Raw genomic sequence first — 11,508 nt, forward strand, 5'->3', positions numbered from 1 at the left:
TTTTGGGAAAAAGATGATCAAGGTAGAGGTGAAGTTTTGTAAGGAGGTTTGAGAGTTCTTGGGTGAAGTGTGCTTCAAGAGGTAACCATCATGTCCACTAAAACCTACTTTTACACTCTCAATCTATGATATTATTTGGTGTATTGGAATCCTGAGAAATTCTTTGCTGCTTAGCCTATTTTTGGTTGTCTGTGAAGTTATTTTGATGGATTACGAACTTGTGTTCTTGATCCTTTGCATCTTGATGTTTATGGATATTTATTGGTATGGATTCCATGTTTATTTGGCTTTTGGGAGTTGTAATCTGAACAATCTAATCTTATTTTTATATTCTGGAATGAACATTGCGCATTCTGTTTGAGTCTGTGATCTGGGGTTCGGGTTTGCCTTGCGGAGTACCCCAGCGGTATAATGTGTCCCGTTGGAGTATTCTGTAAGTAGGCCACGATGAGGGACGGCGGAAGAGGGAGGTTCGTCGAGGTGATCCGCTCCCTCCTTGCAGAGGAGAGTGGCGGAGGGCGGGGTTCCGTTGGGGGGTTCCGTCTGTTCTGCTGGGAATTTTGTTCCTGTGAGTGGTTCTGTGATCTGTTGTTTGGTTGTTTCCCCTTTTGTTCTGGATTTTGTTGGAGTGTTTAGTTGAGTATTTTACCATATTTTTAGAGTATTTATTCATATCTCTTGGTCCATCTTTTGAGTTTCTTGGTTAGTTGAATCCTTGATTATATTACGTGGGAGTTGTTTGTGTTCATAATCTGAGATGAACACTCTGAGTGGTTTGTTCTTGGGCTGAGTTTGAGGTTGGATGTGCATGGTAGATCTTTGAGTATCTTTGGGGTGTTTGAGGATGAATCAATCATGGGCACTATTTTCCTTTGTGTACATGGGCACTATTTGCCTTTGTGTATATGGGCACTATTTGCCTTTATGTATTTGGGCACGATTTGCCTTTACGTATTTAGGCACGATTTGCTGTTATGTATTTGGGCACGATTTGCCTTTGTGTATATGGGCATGATTTGCCTTTGTGTATTTGGGCACCATTTGCCTTTATGATTCGGGCATTATTTGCCTCTGTGAACTGAGTTTGGGTTGATGATTGATTTGAGGATTGGTAAGCTGGTTGGAGGGTAAGGGTTGGTACTTATCCTTAGGTTGAGGTCTGTTTGGTCTCTTACTTGATTCTTGAGTTATATCGTATCTCGTTGGTTGTTGATTATTCTTGGATATATTTTTGTTTGGTCGTTTTTTATGAGTATTCTATTGAATTCTTGATTCGGTTGATATTCTGTTATGGACTTGTTGTCTTGTACATTCGATTGAATATTGATATTGTTGGAAAGTCTTGGTTTATCCTTTATTCAGCTTGTTGTTGTTGAGTATCCGCTTTAAATACTAAATAGTTCGTTGGTGTATATATTCTATATGGGTGTGTAAACCTATTTAGAAACTTATATATATATATATATGTATTTTCTTGCGGGTGTGAATGGTGGTTGCTTAGCAGTCTTTTGCTAATGGTTTCTTACATGTTTTCCAGGTATGGAATAAGTCTAAGCGAGAGCGCGTTAGAGCTTATCTTTATGAGGCGGCTTAGACATAGTTGATGTTGTTTAGACTTTATGTTTTGGGCTTGTGTGCCAATGATGAGATTATATACTCTTGTTTAGATTTTGGTTGTTTTGACAATGTTTTGAGGATTTAAACTTTATGAAGTTCAGTTTTTGGTTAGCCTGTGCATCTAGGCCGTGCTTTTCTTACCTAGATGTGGCATGATACCCCTTAGGTTATAAATTGATTCCGCTATGTTGTGTTTGATAGTTGAGATAGGCAGCTTTTGTGTTAAAGTTTTAGCTATCTCAACTTTTGAAAGGTTGGGGTGTCACAGCAACTGATAATACTTGCCTGTTCTAGAGGTCTGACCAGTGGTTGGGGTCGCATTCGCTGGTTGTGACTCTGTTTGAGGCTGAGCTTGCACCTCTTGAACTGCAACGGGTGGTTGACAGAATGGTGGGACACCCGTTCTTTCAGGGTTCCGACCGGTCTCCTGCCGGCCTAGCTGACTCTTATCGAATGTCCCAGCACATGACTCCTCTACACGAGGCTTCTTGGGTCGTGACGACCCTCCTTCCTAAATCCTTTTCTGTTTTACCGCGTCCTCAGCGTCGGCGTGTCGATTGGCGCTTTGAATGGCTTGGGCATACAAGCTTGGCCACTCAGTATGGAGATTGGTGTACAGCTTCCCTAACCTTAAATTCTCCATAAACAATATCAGCAATGTCTTATTGTTCAAATCATCCACCGTCTGAACCTCTTTCTGCCACCTCGCTAAATACGACATAAGCGATTCACTAGGGTCCTACTTAACTCCGAACAGGTACATAAAATTCTTCTTGGGGCGCAAGTAGGCGGCATAATTGGTTAAAAAGAGCTCAGCCATTTGTGCGAAGCTGTTACACAATATTCGGGCAGTCTCATGCACCACCTTTGTGCCGAACCAGTTAGAGTTGTCAAGAAGGCTTTGCACATCAGCGGATCTTCGGCTCCATGAATTTGCATCCGAGCTTGGAAGCTAAGCAAGTTTGCCCGAGGATCTCCAGTTCCGTCGTATGTTAGGTTCTTGGGCAGCTTAAACTTTACTAGGGTCCGGAAGGACATGATTTCCCTGGAGAATGCGCATGCTCGCAAGAAAGATTGAGCATCACTGACATTTCCATTCACCTGGTTTTGCAAGTCCTGCACTTGTCGTGCTAACGCGACAACGTCCTCCAGCCTTTGACCCTGTTCCATGCGCGATTCACCGTTGCTCTCATGAACCGAGTGTTCCTCAACACGCCTCTAAACCTTGTCATATCGTCGCTCTCGCCTATTTCTAGGCTCGTTAGGGGCGACCTCCCTCAGATATTCATCCCCTGGTATTTCTTGGTTCATCAACCTGTTGAAAATGGATTGACACGGTCCTCTTGACCTCGATAGAGATCGGTGTGAAGTAGCCGACCTTTCTTGCTCCACCGGCCAAATAGACCTTGCTTGTTGAACCACCAAAGACCCTTATCTTTCACGGAGTCGCACCTCTCGCTCATGGACTTCTACCAGCCGAGTATGCACTCCAAGAATCCCCTATCGCTCTGGTTGTTCTGGCGCGACTGGTATTGGAGGCGTGGGTGCCTCTTCGACTCGGACCCTATTAGCAGGGGGGTCCTCCGCTTGTCTTTGCCCACTTTGAGCACGAGATTGATTAAGCTATTCTCGTTGCTCGCCAGTATGGGGCCGAGACAACCGCTCTCACAAGAAACTTCCATAACTGCTTGTCTTGCCCCGCCCTTCTTGCACCGCCTTTCTTACCTCGGAACCTTCTAGGTCGGTCCGGTCTGACTCGTCCTCTTCTTGCTTCCCTTAGCCTGACCTTTCTTCCATGGTAGCTAATCGTTTCAATAGTTATATTCAATTACTCTCAGTCTAAGATCTTCAGATGCCTTGTCACCTAAGGAACCACCAAGCATATTCTTTTCATTATCAAAATCTTCCTTAAACGTGCTCCACAAAGTAGTCCATTGAATGACCTCTGCCCGACCGACCTTCGCCATGTCATCTTGTCTTCCTTCGAGCCCTCTCTTCATCTTCATTGGTTGTCTTTTTTGTCCATTCCGAGCTTCTAACACCAAGCTTCAGTCTATCCCCCATCATATGTTAGGAACATAATGTATTAGATTTTGATGATACCAAAATTTATCTTAAAATCCCCTAAGTCTCGAAAGATAGGAATCAATGTAAGTTCGACAAGTAAAGTAAGAGCGAAAATACAACCGGGTAACTTGAGCTCAACTCGGAAAATATTTAAGCTTAAGGTAAACTTGTGTGAACATCTTAGAAAGTCTCGTGTTGTAATCTTATAGATAGATCAGAAGAAGGCACGGGACGACACTGGAGGAATAAGGGTCTGCGAGACATCAACTAAGTCTCGAGACATAAGCAGAGTCCGAGCAGAGTTCGAGAGATAGATCTCTCGATACATGGGGATCAAGACATCAAACAATCGAGACATCAATCTTGGTCTCGATAAACTGATATTTCTCCAAAAGACTGAATGACGGTCAGGAAGCATGAATAAAGTTTGGAGAAGAAGAATATCATGGAGATAAAATATTAAGGAGGTGCCAGAAGTGGATGCCACATCAGAATTCCACAACAAACGGATAGAAGGTGCACTAATCCAAAGTCGGTCTTATTCCCTAGAACGAGGATCAATGGGAATTTGAAAAGAGTAACTTTTACCAAAAGTAGCAAGTGGAGCATGGACTCAAGAAAGTGGATTACGGAATATCCACTACCAAACAAAAGGTTCAAGTTACAAGACCACCACTCCATGAAAAATGCTGAAAAGATGCAAGTCCCATACACAGCATGGGAGACAAATTTCAAACGGAATAATTTTCCCTCCAACGGAATTATTCCTTAACTCTCATATAAAAAGGACGTGAAGACACAAGATCAAAAAAGGGGGAAGTTTCGTCAGAGGAAGGGAGTTCATTCTGAAAATCTTAAGAGGTGTCTTATTCAAACGTTCAAGTGCTAGTGCTCAATCCGGAATATCATCCTGATATTCAAAATAGCGAGANGCATCGACAGCATGGAATCTCGGTTCATGAAGCTATAAATCGAGATTAGTGATCTCGAGAAGGAGATTCCACAAAAGGAGCAAAACCTGAAGGTCTTACGAGGTCTTACCAAGGAGTGGGAAATGAAGGTGATCACAATGCGTGATCACAGGGATTTGAAGAACACCACAACCGACCAACTGTTCAGAGATCTCAAAGCCTTCGAATTTGAGATGCTTCCGAGAGATGAGGACGTGGTGGACAGACGGAATGTGGCACTGGTTGCTGATCAACCATCCACCTCTTCAAGGTCAGATCCTAATCCCACTAATATGTTATCTGACGAACAGTTTGCTCTCTTCATGAGGAAATTCAGGAAATTCATGAGGAAGTCAACGGAGAGCAACACAAATTCACCTTCCTCCTCAAGAAGGAACAATGAGAAACATTCATCCAGAAGGATAGAGGAGGAAAATCAGGGTCTTTACTACAACTGCAGGAGACCAGGACACTTCAAAGCCGAGTGCCCTAACCCTATGGTAAGTAAGTATCAAGGCCAAGAAGGCAGGGATTCCAGGAGAAAGGAGGAATCCAAAGAGAAGCCAGCACAAAGTGGCTTCAAGGGAGATTCAAGGAAACATCTGCGCAGAAAGGCGCTTGTTGCTGAGGAACTCGAGAGAACAATCGAGGAGTCCGAGACATCGAGCTCCAGTGAAGGCAGCAGCAGCTCAGAAGATGAAAGGGGACTCATCTGCTTATACACCGAGGAAGAAGAGGATCAATGTCTAATGGCCATTGACAATGAGGTAACCTCTACTTCCACATCTCGTTACTCTACCTCTACCTCTCGTTGTTCTTCGTTCAGAAGCGATGAAGATCCCTTTGAGATGCTTGAAACACTTAAAAGGGATCTCGCTATCGCTAACAGCACTCATGCCAAAATCCGGGAAGAAAACAGCAAGCTAACTGGTGAAAGAGATATGCTTAAGGATGTCTCGAAAGAGAATTCGGAGCTAACTCTCAACGTAAGTGAGTTAGAAGCCAAAGTAATCCTACTGGCTGAAGAGTGCAAAGCTCGAGAGACCAGAGAGCTTAATCTTAGAAAGGTCATAGCATCATACACTAATTCCTCCAAAGCTATGGAGAAAATGGTAAATGATCACAGACCTACAAGTGATAGAACCGATCTAGGGTTCCGTCAAGACTGTTTCTCGAGAGATAAACAGACCAATGGTTTGGGAACTTCAAATAATGGAGGATCTCAACCCAAACCAAACAATGGTCATAAAAGACCAACAGAAAAGACCAGAGTAGCTATTCATAAACTATCCCTATACACCAGCAATGGAAATTATAGGAAAGCTACGAAGAATGGCCTGGTAAACAATATCGAGAGATCACCTTGCTATCTCTCGCAAGGCCATTCCAAGTACAAAAGAAGCTACATTCCATATAATGCGCCTCAAGGTAAATATGGATGGTCTGAGATCCATAGAGTTAGGAACTCACGAATAGAGAAAAGCAGGCAATGAAGGGCATGGTCTAGTGAGGACTGGTCATCGAATCATGACTTCTGGAAGAAATCTCACTTCCTGAAATTTCACATGACCAAACAGGCAATGAAGGGCATGGTGCGTAAGTCCGAGGTCAGGCCTCAACCAAAATTGATTTATGCACCTAAGAGGCCCAGAGTCTTTGCTAGCATTCCTTATGATTATCAAACGTATAATGGCTACCTTGCACCTAGGCCTGGAGTAATGGGTCCAAGGTATAAATGGATGCCTAAACTTACTAACCAACCAGGACCCAAAGTTTGGGTGCCTAAATCTGCTTGATCTGCTTGTAGGACACCAGGGACATATGGTTCATTGACAGTGGATGTTCGAGACATATGACGGGAAACTTAACACTGCTAGAGAACATCCATCCTATCGAAGGTCCCTCGGTGACATTTGGAGACAATGAGAAGAAAGGACGCACAAAGGCTGTTGGTGAAATTCATAAGAATGAATTGGTAATAAAGGGGGTATCCTACGTTGAGGGGCTCAAATTCAACCTCCTTAGCACAAGCCAGTTCTGTGACAAGGGCTACAGAGTGATCTTCACCAAAAGCAAGTGCGAAATCATACAAGAGGAATCTCTCGAAGTCGTCCTGGAAGCAGCAAGGAAAGGAAACATGTACATAGTGGATTGAAAATCTGCCAAACCATCCCTATGTATGCTGGCAAGGAGCAAGGAAGACTTATGCTGGGATTGGCACAGTAAGCTTAGCCATCTGAACTTCAAAACTATCAACAAGCTTACTAAGAGGAACCTTGTGGAAGGACTGCCCAAAGTTACGTTTCGAAAGGACAAGATTTGTGAGGCATGTCAACGTTGCAAACAGATCAAATCCTCTTTCAAAAGCAAAGCCGAGACATCATCCACTAGACCATTAAGTCTTCTTCACATGGACTTATTTAGACCGGTGGATCCATCCAGCATGAAAGGAAGAAAGTACACTCTTGTGGTAGTAGATGACTACACAAGATTCACCTGGACCGTGTTCTTAACGAAGAAAAGCGAGAAAAAAGTTGCCCTACCAAATCTTTTGAAGCAAGTTCAAGTTGAAAAGGATGTCTCGATACTAAAGATTCGGTCAGATCAAGGTGGAGAGTTCGTTAATCAAGTTATCGAGAGCTACTGCAACGAAAACGGTATTCATCATCAGTTGTTAGCTGCTCGAACGCCTCAACAGAACGGGGTTGCTGAAAGAAGGAACATAACTCTCAAGGAAGCTGCAAGGACCATGCTCTCGCAAGCCAACATATCTAAGGAAGCTGCAAGGACCATGCTCTCGCAAGCCAACATATCTCAAGGATTTTGGGCAGAAGCAATCAACACAGCGTGCTATACCCAAAATTTTTGGGCAGAAGCAATCAACACAGCGTGCTATACCCAAAATCTTTGGGCAGAAGCAATCAACACAGCGTGCTATACCCAAAATCAGTCCTTGATCGTGAAAGGAGTTGGAAAGACTCCATATGAGTTGTGGAATGGAAGAAAACCAAATGTAAGCTACTTCCACACATTCGGGTGCAAATGCTATGTCCACAACAATGGGAAGACTCAGCTAAGAACTTTTGATGAAAAGACAAATGATGGAGTGTTTCTGGGATACTCATCGACAAGTAAAGCATTCAGAGTCTTCAACAAGCGGACATTGGTGGTTGAAGAATCCATACATGTCTCTTTTGATGATAGAGCATCAACAGATCAACCATCAAAGTCAATGGAAGCAGCTGAGGAAGCTCAGTCGGAGTCAATCGAGAGATTAGACTCACCTCTCAATGGGAAGAAACCGATAGTTCGAGACGTAGCGGAACTCCAGTCAGAATCAGATGATGAAGAGCCTATCAAGAAGAAAGCTCCTGACTCAGTTGATCCGATCCAAATCATAGATGCTCAACCGACATCTCAACCTTCAACGGAAGTATCAACTGAGGAGCCACAACCCGACCTAAGATGGTTGAGAAGTCATGTAACACCCCGAAAATTCGTTCAAGCCTTACTACCGATAATTAATTCCTTGGGTAATTTAATTAATTCCAATTGTGCTAATTCTTTCAATTTAATATATATACATATATATATATTCTTGAGCCTAATTTGATTATTCTAATCAAGAGCCCAATTAATTGAATTTATTCTTGTAAGGGATTTTATTCAATTTGGATCCTTACAATATTTGTAATTAAATATTCCTACAAGCCCAATTTCTTGATCATATATTATATAATATATATGTAATGTTCCTAAGACATTTTATGGGCTTCCTTATTCTAATTCTTATAATTAATTGTAAGGGGTGAATTCATTTAGCCCAACTTACTAGTCTTGGACATATATTTAATTCTTGTAAGCCATTATAATATGTACTTAAGCCCATCTCATATTAAAGTCTTACACCCTAAATATTGTATGTATTCTTAGTATATATTTTGATGATCAAAATACCCTAAAAGCTTTCACTCCTCTTCCTCCCTCTCTACACTCTCACGCCATTTTCACCATTCTTGCATCCAAAAATTGATCTCCATTTCCCTACAAGTTTTCAAGTAAAGGTTGCTCTTTTATGCTTGTCTAGGAGTGGGTAAGTGCATCTAGCCTAGAATCTCCTTTGTATTTTGTGGTTTGGTTAGTCTTTTTGCATATTCTTATAAATGTTCTTTTGGGGTTCTTTGGGTAAAAGATGATCATCAAGAAGGTGGGGCTTTGTGAGCTTGCTTGAGGCTTGTTGGATTAGGAAAAAGCTCTTTGAGGTAACCACTATGTCCATCAAAACTATTTTATTCACTCCTATTCTATATGATGTTCTTGGTGTTGGAAATCCTGAAAATTCCTTGTGATTAGCCTATTTTGTTGGATCTATTTGTTGGATTTCATCTTGATCTTTTGATTAGTGTTGTATGATCATTGATGGTTTGGATTTCCATGTCTTTGGCCTCTAAATTGGATGAAATGTTGGTGTATTGGGTCTGATTTTGCTCTCTGGAAATACCTCTTTCGTGTCTGCTGTTGATGTTTTGGAACTGGGGTTGGAGTTGACCTTGCGGAGGTCCTCGGCGGCACAATGTAACCCGCCGGGGAGTTCCGCAAGGCCAAGGTGGTTGGGTTGAACGGAGAGTGGTGTTCCGTTGAGGCAGTCCGCCTCCTTCCTGCGGAGGAGTGCGGCGGAAGACGGTGTTCCGTCAGTGTGTTCCGCAAGTTCTCTGGGAATCTGCTCCCAGAGGCTGCTTTGTGATGTTGTTGTCTGTTGTTTCTCCTTTGTTTCTGATTATTGTTTGATTGTTTTGTGGAGTATTTTACCATGTCTTTGGAGTATTTATCCATGCCTTTTGTTGGGTATTTACTACCTTGTCTTGGAGATTTATTCATGTCTTTAGTTTCCCTTTTGTACTCTTGGTCTATTGATTCTTGATATTCATTTACCTGGGAGTTTGTTTGTGTTCATAGATGAGATGAACACTTTGTTTGGTTGTTTTGGGATGATGTTGGAGTATGAGTATGTGATGTTGGTTGTTGGTATCATTGGAGTTTGTTGGGTGAACTAGTTGTGCTACTATGGATTGTATTTGGGTTGATTACCCCTGTGATTGGACTTAGGTCCCTGTGATTGGGCTTTTGCCCCTGTGATTGGGTTCGTTACCCCTGTGATTGGACTTAGGTCCCTGTGATTGGGTTCGCTACCCCTGTGATTGGACTTCGGTCCCTGTGATTCGGGTTGATTACACCCCCTGTGATTGGACTTCGGTCCCTGTGATTGGACTACGGTCCCTGTGATTGGACTTCGGTCCCTGTGATTGGGTTCATCACCCCTGCGTACCTGATTTCTGGGTTTTGACTTCCGACTGTGGTTGGGTTTGGTATGGTGATTGGTATGAGGTTTGGAGGTTGGATTTGGGAGTTCTTTCTTGGTTTATGTGTTCATGGGTTCCTTGTGTATATTCGATTGACATCTTATGATTCTTGGTTATGGTTGGTTGGTTTCCTTATGATTGTGTTCAGTTGGTATCAGAGCCTGTGTTGAGGTCTGAGTAGAGATCCTAGGGTTGAACTTTTGAGACTCTAGGACTTGATCAGTAGGAATTAAGATGTTTGAGAATCCTAGGATGTGTGAATTCTAGGAATCGCGGTGAGGACACGCCTTGTTTGTTTATGTTATTTGTGCTTTGTTAACCTTGTTGTCTGCAGCTTGCGGCTCATCTACTCGGTAAGCCTTAATCGCTTTTAGTTACGTTGCTTCGTTTTAGTATTGCTTAGGAGCCTGCTTTAGATTAGGAATGAGTAGTTAGTTAATGCGAGACGTTGGATAGCACCGTGTGCGTTTAAGCGATCAGAAGTTTGGCGGCTCGTTGAAGAAGACTAATCGACTCGCAGCTTGGAGTTATCGACAGCAATCTACGTTCTTCGGGAATGGCGTCTTCGCGTGTGAAGCGTCGTCGGCAAGATCTTCGTTCACCTCAAGACTTGAAGAACAAGTTCGTGCAGCTGAAGTGCGATAAGAAGACGAAGAAAGCAATAGGAGCTCGAAGACTGAAGACTCGAAGACTCTCGGCTATGAGAGAACGGCACGAGCAAATGCCGACGCGTCAAGGAAGAGTTAAAGCACGCCAAGTAGGAGCTTTCAGGTCGGCCATAAGGAGTCTCGTGCAAGCACTCTAAGGAAGGAACCTCGGTGGCAAGAAATAAATAAAGGAATAAACTAAGCAAGATAGTAAACGACCGAATCAACCGCATATCAAGACCAACCGAAGTGAACCTAAAGGCTAGCTCAATCCCCGAATTTTCCAAAGTGGAGTTGGCCCGTAGTGCTAATGGAGTTCCGTAGAAGACTTAATCTACCGAGCAAGTAAGCAAAGGCGCCCTTGATCGCGCTAAACACAAAGATTAAAGTTGAGAGCTGCGTTCCACTACTTTGGATGACCAACAAGAAGAACCAATGAAGAGTGGAAAAATAGGTTGATATGTGTTCGTGCTATTGACCTGCAAGAATCGCAAGAAGAACACCAAGATTTGACCGAACCACCTTACAACGAAGATTGCCAATCGAATAAATAAAGGACTTCTCGTAGAACCCTGAACGATCAAAAGAGCAAGAATTCTTAATGCTAAAGAAGATGCACGCGTTACGTCGGCTTTAGGACCTCGATGTTTCAAAGTACAAGAAAGTAAACCTGGTTTTCAAGATCACCAGTAATCATAGGCGAATCTCCTTTCAAGATCAGGCGATACCTCCCTAGTTGAACCTACCTTTTCATGAAGCTTCCTCAGGAATCCCTCGTTCTGCACCAATCAGTCTTTAGCAATCCATCGCCTTCGACTTCTCCTGGGGTGGCAAAGGTTGTGCGTGTCGTACCTTACGAAGTAGAGC

This window comes from Ipomoea triloba, chromosome 5 (genome assembly GCF_003576645.1).
Source record: "Ipomoea triloba cultivar NCNSP0323 chromosome 5, ASM357664v1".
Classification (NCBI taxonomy): domain Eukaryota; kingdom Viridiplantae; phylum Streptophyta; class Magnoliopsida; order Solanales; family Convolvulaceae; genus Ipomoea; species Ipomoea triloba.